We start from the raw sequence: 12,500 nt of genomic DNA on the forward strand, positions 1-12,500 counted from the left end.
CTCCGCCAGAGATGGACAAGGAGAATCAGTCAGTCGAAGCAAGGAAGCGGCAACAGAAAAGAGCTTTGTGTGTGTGTGTGTGTGTGTGTGTGTGTGTGTCGTGGAGGGGTGGCAGAAACAGACAGGGCTGACGAACAGGGAATGAGATTGGTAAGGATGGAGGGCAGAAAGGAGGGAAAGAAAAAGAGAGGAAGAGACAGGCATGCCGACATGAGAGCAGGAGCAAAGGAGGAGTAGAGATGAACAGGTTGTGACAGATTGGGAGAGAAGGAGGCATGCGGAGGAAGAGAATGACAGAAAAAGAGTTACAAGGAAAGGGATAGAGATAGGTTGTGACACTGTTATGTTTCGAAGGTGTGTGTGTGTGTGTGTGTGTGTGTGTGTGTGTGTGTGTGTGTGTGTGAGTGTGTGCGTGTGTTTAGGTTGCAAGGTGGGGGGTGGTACAGTGTGGTAGCCTCTGCCTCTTCGTTCTTGTGGCTTGGGGAAGGTAATTGTTATCGGCATGACCGATGACATGCCAAACCTCACCGACGCCTCTGTGTGTGTGTGTGTGTGTGTGTGTGTGTGTGTGTGTGTGTGTGTGTGTGTGTGTGTGTGTGTGTGTGTGTGTGTGTGATAAAGTGAGGGAGGGACTCATCTACTAGGTGGTAAGTGCTCAATCACTGGTGAAATACACCTGTAATCAGCAGCAGCAGCACACTGTGCACTCTACTCCCACATCCACACATTTCTCTCTCTCTCTCCCACACTCACACACACACACACACACACACACACAGACACACAGACACACACAGCAAGACACAGCCTGCTTAGGTACTTACATTAACACTTACTTCACTTGGTATTTATATTTCCTGTTTTATAGAGAAGCGGAAAAGAGAACTAAAGTGGATAATTTTCAGTTACACTTGAAGCAAATGTGAAATATGTAATATAAAATTCTAAACTGCTTAGTCGTAAATAAGACATAAATGATTAATAATCACATTAATTATATATACATCTACATTAATAATATGAATATGATTATAATTATCAATACAGCAACTGTAGCAGAGTGGCTACGTTTGTAAATAATCTCATTTATTTTTTGTTACGAAGCCTGAAAAGTCCATTTAATATTTATAGAGATTAGTAGCTACTGGAAATATTGATGGCACTGAGGTTTGGTGTCTATCAGCAGAGCATATAGCATACAAGCATTAAGAGGAGAGATTATTTCCACCTGTCTTCATCCAGATGGAGGTGCAGATCTCACCTGCCTGTTGTCTCTGTATTCGTCCGTAGTCTGGTTACTGTGTGTGTGTGTGTGTGTGTGTGTGTGTGTGTGTGTGTGTGTGTGCTATCCATCAAGTTCAATCATCACTCAGATTCATGTCACACCCTATCTTTATCGAGATTATACTGTAGGATGGACAGTAACTTTGTGACTCCAACATGTGTGTGTGTGTGTGTGTGTGTGTGTGTGGTTGTGGGCACATATATGTATGTGGGCACATATATGTGCAATTGTTTGTGTGTGTGGTTGTGGGCGTATGTGTGTGTGGTTGTGGGCATATGTGTGTGTGTGTGTGTGTGTGTGTGTGTGTGTGTGTGTGTGTGTGTGTGTATGTGTGTGTGTGTGCAGTGTGCTATCCATCACGTTCAATCATCACTCACAATTTGTGTCATGTGCAGCCTTTGAGACATGCATGCATGTGTGTGTGTGTGTGTGTGTGTGCGTGCGGTTGTATATATATATGTGTATGTGTGTGTGTGTGTGTGTGTGTGTGTGTGTGTGTGTGTGTGTGTGTGTGCACACACTTTTAAGCACTGCATACCCAGCCCCTGTCATGGACCAAAGCCAGGTCGGATCTGATCTCTCTGAAGGGGGGCTAGCTGAGGGGGATAGCAGCAGCCAGAGCTCCTTGTAAAAGGTGGAAAGCAGCACCCCTGAGCATGGCAGTCAGGCTTCACACCTGCAGATCCCTGCGGGTATCCACTTCAAGGAGCATGTCTGGCAGGTCTTAAAGCACAGGGAACGTAATTAACAAATGACCTGGAGCATTTATTGGTACCCCTCCAGAGTTCGGCAAGATGGCTAAGCCATCCAGGGTAACTGTGTGTGTGTGTGTGTGTGTGTGTGTGTGTGTGTGTGTGTGTGTGTGTGTGTGTGTGTGTGTGTGTGTGTGTGTGCGTGCGTGTGTGGCGAGATAGAGCATAGTTGTATGTGTGTGAGAGAGTGTGTATCTCTGTGTATTTGTGTCTTTGTGTATTGTTGTCGTATGACACCCAGGGTAACTGGGTAAGCAGTGATAGTGGAATCATAGCAATTTGTAAAGGGTGATGTGCAACTTATCACAGCTCACATGACATAGTCTATAATGCATCACAACTGCACTTCAAATATTCAAATTAGTTTGTCATTATGTATTTAGCAAGTTGTTCAGTGTTTGGCCTTGAAGTCTGCAACAGGTACTTGCCTCTTGGCTGTATTTTTTGTAATTTGTGCCTTTTGATTGCACTGTGCCAGAATATAAAGCTACCGCTTTGCACCCATGAAAGGCAGCAGGTTTGAAACAGGTTAATGTGGAATGATAGATAGATTGGTTAAATTATCTAGATTTAATGACAATGCCTAAAACATTTGAAATTATACTTCAGATTTGATTTCATGTGAAAATGAAAGACAATAGAAAGACTCTAGGAGCTGTTTCACAATCTCGGCACTCGGCCCTCTTCTTCTTTGGCCTCCTTGGCAGTAGGGCTTCACTGATATCCACTCCGATGAGTAGGGCAAAGCATTTGGAGGTGGGATTGCACATGGACTCGGACATCTAGACCCTGCCATCCACGCCCTCCTTCTCCAGCAGAGTGGGACAACTGAGCTTCTCCCACAGGCACTGTTTGATCACGCGACCCAGCAGCAGCACTAATGGGCCGGGGCTGCCCAGATCGCATCGTCAGCATAGGATCCACCACAGAGTGATACATTCTCCTGTATTTCTCCACGGCAGGGGTTCCTTAAGGGGTTGTGACCCATTAACAGAGCTGATTTGTGAGGAGGGGGCGGTCATCCTTGGGGCTGGCTGGCGGAAGTCTGGAAGAAGTGCAGCGTTTCTTTTTTTTTGGTATTTTGCCATCAGCCTGAGGCTGGTTCCCTGTGCAATCTCTCTCCTTCTCCTCTCAGCGGTCTACGCAATACACAAATTAAAGCACAGAAAGCTCTTTTTAATGACCAGGCTGCTATCTTTTAAACTTTGATGATCATTTACATTTCTAATGAGTGCATTTCAAAATGCTAAACCACAATGCTACCTCAGTTCTGAACAAGGAGTACTTCAGGCCAGGGAAAAACATATCCTCTTTTTCCCTGGGCGCAGTTGTCCAGTCAAAAGCAGTGGCTCTGTCCAGAGAATCCAATGCCTTTCCTTTCCTTCGTCCAAGTGTCTTGGTAGAGCCACTGGGCCACCTCTGGGCTGTAGCCAGAGTCTGACCAGGGCTGCGGAGAAATTCTCCAGCGAGTCCAGGGTTGCTGAGGGATGCACAGGTCTCTGCTGGGCTCCTGGGCCCTCTTTTCGCTGGGCATCACACATCAGGGCTTGGCCTGTTTTCTGCCCAGGCCTTTTCCCTCACAGGTCACTATTGAAAGTGGTGGTTACATGGTTGCAACCATAATGTAGTGGAATTTGTTATGATGCTCCATCGAGTTGCTGCTTTGGAGGAGAAAAGACTCCCCCTTTGGTGCTGGTCCAGTTGGGCTTGTAATCTCTGGGACTGGGGTAGGCAGAGAAATGTGTCATTCAAGGTCCAACATTATGGCAGCAATCCTCAACTGTTCTAGTGTGTCTTCAGACCCTTTGATGTCTAATTTCCCCCGCCTCTCAGGAAGCTACGTTGAAAATGGACAAGGAAAGTTAGCTACTCTAAAATGCATTCACCCAAGCTACAGTAATTACTCTCAAGGTCAATCTACCTCTTCACCCAAGCTATAGTAATTACTCTCAAGGTCAATCTACCTCTTCATCCAAGCTAATTACTCTCAAGGTCAATCTACCTCTTCACCCAAGCTACAGTAATTACTCTCAAGGTCAATCTACCTCTTCATCCAAGCTAATTACTCTCAAGGTCAATCAACCTCTTCACCCAAGCTACAGTAATTACTCTCAAGGTCAATCTACCTCTTCATCCAAGCTAATTACTCTCAAGGTCAATCTACCTCTTCACCCAAGCTACAGTAATTACTCTCAAGGTCAATCTACCTCTATCTCCAGAAAGTGATGGATGTAAGACACCACTCTACCTGTGTTGTGTCAGCGTATCCCCCTCAGGCTGACCAGAGCTTTCTTCTGGCAGGCCCAAACAGTCTCATTGGTGATGATCAGGCCTGCGTTAGCCTGGCATGGATTCCCCGTTTCCTGACTGTGTTTCTTCTCATCAAGAGCCCATTCCCCCACTAGGTAGTCTTCAAATCTTTTTGAAGGTTTCATGTGCCTTTGAAGGCTGCAGTAACCATTTGAAGGATGGACAGCACTTCTTTGTCAGAAGGATATTAAAGGATTGGAGTGAAAAATGGCAATATTAATAAAACATATATTTAATTGGATTTTTAAGGTTATCTTACCTGTGTTCAAAACGTCTACTCTTGTTGTAAGACATTGACCATTGTTTAGTCAGGAACTGACACGTTTGAATGGAATTGTGTAGCAAAGTGTATATCCTCCAGTTTGTACAGTTTAGAGATGGCATGATATGCATCTTGGTTTTATGTGGACCTTGTCCGATCCTTTGGCTGCCTTTCTAATCCCACTCAAATGGCACTGGTAGAGCACAGGGTAGTGGGAGTACACAGATTTCTGCCAAGGCCAAATGGTGTAGCTCATAATCAAGAAAGATCTAACAAGTTACCTGTAAGGTTGATGTTAAGGCCTGCAGCAACGCTACCTCTAAGATCTAGACTGGAGCAATTTGCAGTAATAGAGTAGGCAACTATGACCCTTTGATGTCTCCCCCTTTATGTCCTGAGTGTACAGATCCCATTCCCAACAAGCACGAGAGAACATAGTGGCCAGATATCAGGGTGAAAAGAACATCTGAAAAGCACAGTGGAGAAGTGTGACTCACCAACGTAGAGCGAACTCTAGTGTAAAACTTGCTGTTCTAGGTCAGACGTTTTGAGAAGGCGTACCCAATGTATTCTTCAGCCACTTGCAATCGCGTCTTTGAGAACGTTCTGCAGACACAGTTCAACTCAGCCACCACGCTGTTGTGAAAGTGCTGTCATATTTGCCGGAAGAAGAAAAACGGAGAAATCAAAAGTAGTTTGACAAAGCAGTGAGACGGGACTACTTACTTATACACCAGCTGTGTTGGGCAACACTATCAACAGCAATTCCTTCAGCCTTCTATCATGAACATCTAGTGACAGCATTAAATCTCATTTCCATAATGCCAATACTGAAAACTTATTGCCTTTTGCTCTGGGGTGACTTATGTGTAGGGAAAGAGATATGAGCCCACAAGTGCAATTCAAACAACTCAACAGAATTGTACCCCTTTGACTCAGGAGCATGGAGCTCCAAAATGTCAGAACAGAGGCTCCACTTTCAGGGAAAAACACCCACAGCAGGCCTCTCAATACAGCACACAAAGATGCGGAGCAATGGAACACAGCTATCAAATATCAGCTTATGTTTTCCTCAGCATATAAGGAAACATTGTCATTGTGTTTCTGTGTGTGTGTGTGTGTGTATCTGTGTGCCTGTGTGAGTGTGTGTGCACGGGCATATGTGTGTGTGTGTGTGTGTCGGGGGGGGGTCATGGCTACATCGTTGTGTTGTCCATGGCCACCCCCCCCCCCCCCAGTCTACCAGGAGGAAACAGGAACCCAAATGAAAACAAATGTGGCCATTTCACCACTATGCCCACACTCCTCCTCCATTCCCCCTCTCTGCTCCATCCATCCCCCTCTCCATCTCTTCTCTGTTCCTTTTTACCCCCCCCCCCCCTTTTTCCAGCTGAATTGAATTGGCTGCAATTCAGATGGTTCACTTGGGACAGGCAAGCAGGCAAATATGGAGGAAGAATGGAGCATGGTAGTTTTACAGTTTTAAAACATTTTCAACATTTGCTTTTTCATGCCGTATAATCTGGCAGCTCAGGTATCTGCTGTGTGTTTACTGTTTTTTTTTTTTATTCTTGGAGATGGGGTGGGCATAAGGGACAAGATTTTTGTATACTCCTGGAGGTTGGAGGAAATTAGATAGCATAGCCTTGTGTTGTAAACAACCAGGCCAGCACTGATACAGGAGACTGGATTCTATTTTGTTTAAAATGTATTTCTTCCAAGGGTCTTGCAACAGAACTTGGTCTCTGTGGGACACAGAATGCATAACCTACAGACATATTATGAATAAATAAACAAACTAGATGTACCGCAGAGTGGTACAAAATATGACCGCCGCCCAGTCCAGCACATTTTTTCCACAAAAATAAATCACGCTGAAAGGCCTATATGATTCTAACTGTCTCACTAAATTGCATTATCCACACTCAATTCTCACTGGTATCTGCTAGACAACAAGTCCCAAAACATGATTAGTTCATAGATTTCACATGTAAAATTCATTTTATACAACCCCACTCCCATCTTGCCTGTTCATAATCAGTGATGGGCAGTAACGCGTTAGAAGTAACGCATTACTGTAATCCAATTACTTTTTTCAAGTAACGAGTAAAGTAAGGGATTACAATTGCAAAAACAGTAATTAGATTACTTTTACTTTCCTGCAAGCAGCCTGCGTTACTGCGTTACTAAACCGTGATTTTGCCATAGACAGTAAAAGAATCCATATGGGATTTTGCCATATGGATTTTGTGACACTAACTCGTGACAATGATGTAGGCTATAGCTGCGCGATATAGATGTAAACAACAGACACACGTGTGCAAGACATGGAGTGCAGGAGAGAGCGCGAACATGGAGCATTTAATTCATTGCAGTTCAGACATTAAGAAAAAAACATTAACGCTGTACACTCTTCGTGGGAAGAAAAATGTTGTCTATAGCGAAAAATTCCACCTCAAATCTGAGCAAGCACCTAGCAAGCTGGCACAGGAATGTGAAACTCATTGAGACACCCCCAGATCCCGACATGACGGCTGCAGCAACAAGTGAAAATAGAGGACGTCGCGGGTTCCCTGTAGCCTACTGGCCCATTATAACAGGAGCCAGGGCATTATAATATTCTGGCTGCATTCACTGTGATTTGGAAAATGGGCAAAAATATAATGTGGTCTTTGCCTTTTTGTAATGGGGCTGGTGAGTGTTGAAGTCTTCAATAATTCGTTTCCCTTAAACCAGAGTTTTTTTCATTTATTTTTTTTTCTGTAGCCTAGGCCCAGGTAGCACCCGATGCGCACTGTGTTATTCATAGGGAAGCGCTCGTGTCAAGGCAGCGTGAGCGCATGTTTGAATCTGCAAGCACGTTCACAAATGAACATTTCTTGAAGCTGGCCTATCTTAGCGATATATTTGGAAAGCTCAATGAGTTAAATCTCCAGTTACAAGGCAAAGACAAGCACCTACCTCACCTAGCAGATAAGATTACTGCATTCACCAAAACTTGAGGTATGGGACAGGCGCCTCGATCGCAACAGTATGCCTTTGAGAATCTGAGTGAAATCGCTGAAACGTCTGCTTCGGGAGCCACTCTTGTGATCCCATGTATTAAACAGTAGGCCTACATCACATCCCTGCAAAGTTTATTTCAAAAATATTTCCCAACCAGCAGTGCTCAGTATGACTGGATTATGGATCCATTTAATGCAGCATGTTGGTATTTCATTGAATAGATTGTACAATGCTGTAAAATATTGGCCTATGCTTCCTAATATGTTGCTGGAAAACAGAAATATGTGTGTTTAATTTACAATGGCACATTATGTATTTATTTATTATTATATCTGCAGCACCAGCTGATTTTAGCTCTGCTGAAGAGGATATATTTAGAACTTGTCATTATTTCAATATATTTGACAATTTTAAGCTTGACCTACCACTTTCTTAGAGCGATGAGGGACAAGTGGGCTCGAAAAGGCCCCTTGATCAAAGTGGGGAATGAAAGAAAAAGTTTGAGAACCACTGCCTTAAACTAAGCATTTACATGAAGTACAGTAGCCTATGCCGATCGAAACACATTCCACTCAGATAGGTGCTACCAGGCTCATATAGGCTATCACTTTTAATTGCAAACAGAAAATGTCTAGCTAGCTGTTTATACCAACTTAATATCATGACCATTGCTAATATAGTGCCAAATGTGGAGTTTGTGGACTATCCATAGGCTTATATTTGAATGGAGCTGATCATTATGAGAGTTGTGTAGATGCTCTTAAAGTGACAGCGCACCATTTATAAATGAATTAAACTGCATCAAATTAGTAGTATTTCTTAAGAAATATTTTAAACTAACAGTTCTGCTTTGGGCACCAAAATAGCCAGCAGCGGCACTGCACACACACAGTTCAAACACATACTCTTCTTGACATTAGAACAGCCTAAATGTGGCATGCAACAGCATTTTCTGTTTTGGTAAATGCATTACTCCTCTATGCACTGCAACTGTTAAAAGATGTAAATGTTAATAGAGACTTTGGTTTTAATATTTTGTTTTTGCTGTATTTTATTTACATCTATTTGAATGAAGGAGTATACACACCAAAAAGTTAAGATTGAAACTAATAAAACCAAGTTTTAAAAAAGTGTATTCAGGTTGTGTATAGCTAGTGTGTTTTTGTAAAGTAACTAAGTAAAGTAATTAGTAAAGTAACTAATTACTTTTGAAAATAAGTAATCAGTAACTAATTACTTTTTCCAAGTAACTTGACCAACACTGTTCATAATTCTGAAAAAGTTGGCATGCATTCGGAGGGTGTCATAATGATCCTACACTTTCAATTTCGTGCAGTTTTGACCATGTCAGCCAGAGATATTGTGATGAAAACACCTAATTTTTTGCTTTTTAATTCTTAACTAGGTGGCGCTATACATGAAATAAGTGGTAATGGGATGGGTTGACGTGGCCCCTTGAGATCAACATACAAAAAAAAATGGTCCTACTAAACCTTACGGTTCTCGAGATATTCACAGAAAACTGTGTCTGCCCTACCCTCCTTTCGGGGGGTGCAGTCCAGTGGAGGGGCTACAGATCAAAACGAAAAACGATGGTTCCATGCTATCCATATGGGGTTACATGCCCACCAAGTTTCGTCTACCCCGGTCTTTCAGTGTCCCGGGAATCCTTGACGGAAATTTGGACATGCGAAAAAGAAGAAAAAAAAAAAAAAAATCTGACTAAACCTATATGGTTCGCTGCGCGGCGGTCATAATAAATGACTAGATAGATAGATAGATAGATAGATAGATAGATAGATAGATAGATAGATAGATAGATAGATAGATAGATAGATAGATAGATAGATAGATAGATAGATAGATAGATAGATAGATAGATAGATAGATGGATGGATGGATGGATAGATAGATAGATACATAGATGAATAAATAAATACAAACGACACATATATTTACAAAAGAAATATGTCCTCATCCAAATTTAACAGTAGAATACGTCCACAAACGGTCATTTGGCCTGCCCATTTATTCACAAATGCCTGCTCCAACACCTACACATTCTCCATTGGTATGCAATAGTAGGGGTACTGTATGTGGCGGAGAATGTTGCGTGTCTGATACTACTTACCAAAGATTCTAGAGCGCTACGCTCTAGAATCTTTGCTACTGACTCCACTTGTAATACCAATTAATTAATTTGTGTCTCTTGTTGCAGGTGTCTGGTGTAGAGTCCTCAGAGTAGGTGTAGAGTCCTAAAGCCTTAAAAAAAGCAAAGAATTCTTGGTAGGCTACATACCTTTACATTTGCTTATCTTGCCTTCCTGGTTTTTGTTACCGATAGAGTGGCCCAGTGGCAGGTGCAAACTGGTGTACACTGTGGTCATGCCCCACTACCTGTAACCTCATTACCCGACGATGGCATCTTCCCTGACCTCTCAGTCTAACTTACTGTGAAAGATTGGACATGTGTCACATCAAATTGTATTTCAACATTGATAATATCAGCTTCTACATTAATTAGACATTTAACAATTCATATATGAAATAAAGAGAGCAGACAGAGGGGTAGAGAGAGAGAGAGAGATGGAATGAGACAGGCTCAATGAATTATGAAAGGAGCGATTACTGAGAGGGTAGATTGGGTTTCGGTATTGTCAGTGAGCGTTACCTATAAACTAACACACACACACACACACACACACACACACACACACACACACACACACACAGACACACACAGAAATAGAGTGCCAGCTCATTTCTCATTTATACCCTGATCTCACACACACAAACACCCTCATGACATCAGCATTTTGGGATAGCGTTTGTTGATGATAGTCTAGGTTACCTAGGTACACATCAGCTCTGTTCTCCAAGTGTTGATGTGGTGGATACCCATGGACAAACACTATTTGTTTTGCCTTATAATCAAGATAAGTCCAGATAGGTATATTAGAGAGATTATATACTGTAGAGGTTAAATGGCTATTGCTGATGCCACTTGTAGCACTCAAGAACAAATTTATGTTGACTGGCGAGAACGACATAAGATGGTGGACAGGGACGAAACCCTGTTTTAGTTGAGTGAATTGAGAAGAACAACGCACGCAAAAGGATGGAGACTGAGTGTTATGATTGGAAAGATTGTTTTGGCCTCAGAGGTTTCCATATTATTGAGTGCCTTCTTTCTCAAGAATGGAAATTTATAAGATAGTGTGTCTCTGGTGCGGTCTCAATTATTCAGGGAAAAAATGGATTGTAGCATTATACTTCTAATTTTTATGACGGGCAAAGATCCCCAGGAGGCTCAAACCCATGAGGTACTATGGTAACATCCTCATCGAAACGGCAGGCTGTGTTTGCCGAGTCATGCCTTAAGTCAGCTCATTTGTTTGCAGATTTGATTTGACAGAAGATTTGCGAGGCGCTTATCCTAACAGCCATTTCCATGCTGCAAGGACACAGCCCTAGCTTTGCAGGATCGAGCGAAGGCAGAATGGGCACATTTTTACTCCAGCACATTAGCAAACAATCACAGCGGGGAGCGCGAAGCCTCAGTCCCTGTTGACAAACCCGACGCAGTGACATTAACAGTAAATATCAGTAAACAGTAAGAGCGTGGCCCAGGCGCGTAGTAATTAGCCGTGATTGTGCGGAGGTTGTATTTAGTGCGATTAGGCGTCATTAATTTCGACCTGACTGTATGGCTTAATGAAAGCGTGCCACGCTGAACGTTCCATATATTCCCACTCAGTTTAGGTTTCACTCACACGACACAATTAGTTCCCTCACATCTTAATCTGCCAGAGGAACTTAAGAGGGAGTGAATGAGCCAGTGCCAAGAATCTCCCAAATGAACACTCGGAAGTGCCCTCCTACTTGCTCTCCCTCCCTCCCTCCTCCCCCTTCTCTTGTCCTCCATTACTACGCCAGCGGCTTCTTCCCTCCATCTGCTAATGCCTCTGATTGCATCAATTTCTCTCACAGGCACGTATCCCACTCGCAGCGGCCCACCTAACTGCCTCCTATTTAATAAGCATTATTTTATCATCTCGTCTCAGGTCTTTATGGAGTAATTAGGGGGTTTCAGATGGGATGATTATGGTGTTAAGTGTGATTCACTAGGAGGTGGCTGGCGCGTGCCAGCTTAACAGCACAATGTCCTCAGCAGCAGTGTCCCATGCCAGGGGATTTCTCTAGCACCCACCGACACTGGGCGCAGGTAATAGGCTCATGGTTCATCTCTTGCCCTGGCGGAAGTGGAGGCTTCACATGGTGTCTGGATGAATACTCTCTTGCTCTTTGTTGGGAAAAGAAGGGCTCTTCAACATGAATGGGTTCTTCCGTCTTCATGTAGGAAGCCTCTGATTCAGCCTCACCCCTCTAACAATAAGCCATTTTAACAGGGGTGGTTTGTTGTTTTTATTGCTGAAGTCTGTTTTTAGATCAAGAGGGAGGCATCCCAACCACAAACCTAAACTATCAGGGCCTTTGTGTCTAGAGGATCTTTTGTATCTTCCTTCTATTGCTTCCTGAAACCTGCTGTGGAAGAAACACTGATATCACTTTGACTTCACTCGCAATATTATTTTGCTCTCTCACAATATGTTTTCCTTCTTATACAATATTTTGATATATTTTTTGGTGTAGCATTGAAATGCAATTAAATGAATTGTACAAGATTAGTTTTTGTCCTAGGGGTCCCATTATTCTCTGTATATTTTTTTAGAAGTAGGTGCATGTATGTACTGTAAGCCCCTTCCCATAGGAACACATGGTGAAAAAAGCCACTCTTTTAAGCTATGCAATTCTTTTTTACTGTATAGTGTGTCTGTGCTTCAAATGTTTGCGTCAGTTTTGATTGTTTATTAATGGTCCATTG

Source organism: Alosa sapidissima, chromosome 16 (assembly GCF_018492685.1).
Source record: "Alosa sapidissima isolate fAloSap1 chromosome 16, fAloSap1.pri, whole genome shotgun sequence".
In the NCBI taxonomy this organism is placed as follows: Eukaryota; Metazoa; Chordata; class Actinopteri; order Clupeiformes; family Clupeidae; genus Alosa; species Alosa sapidissima.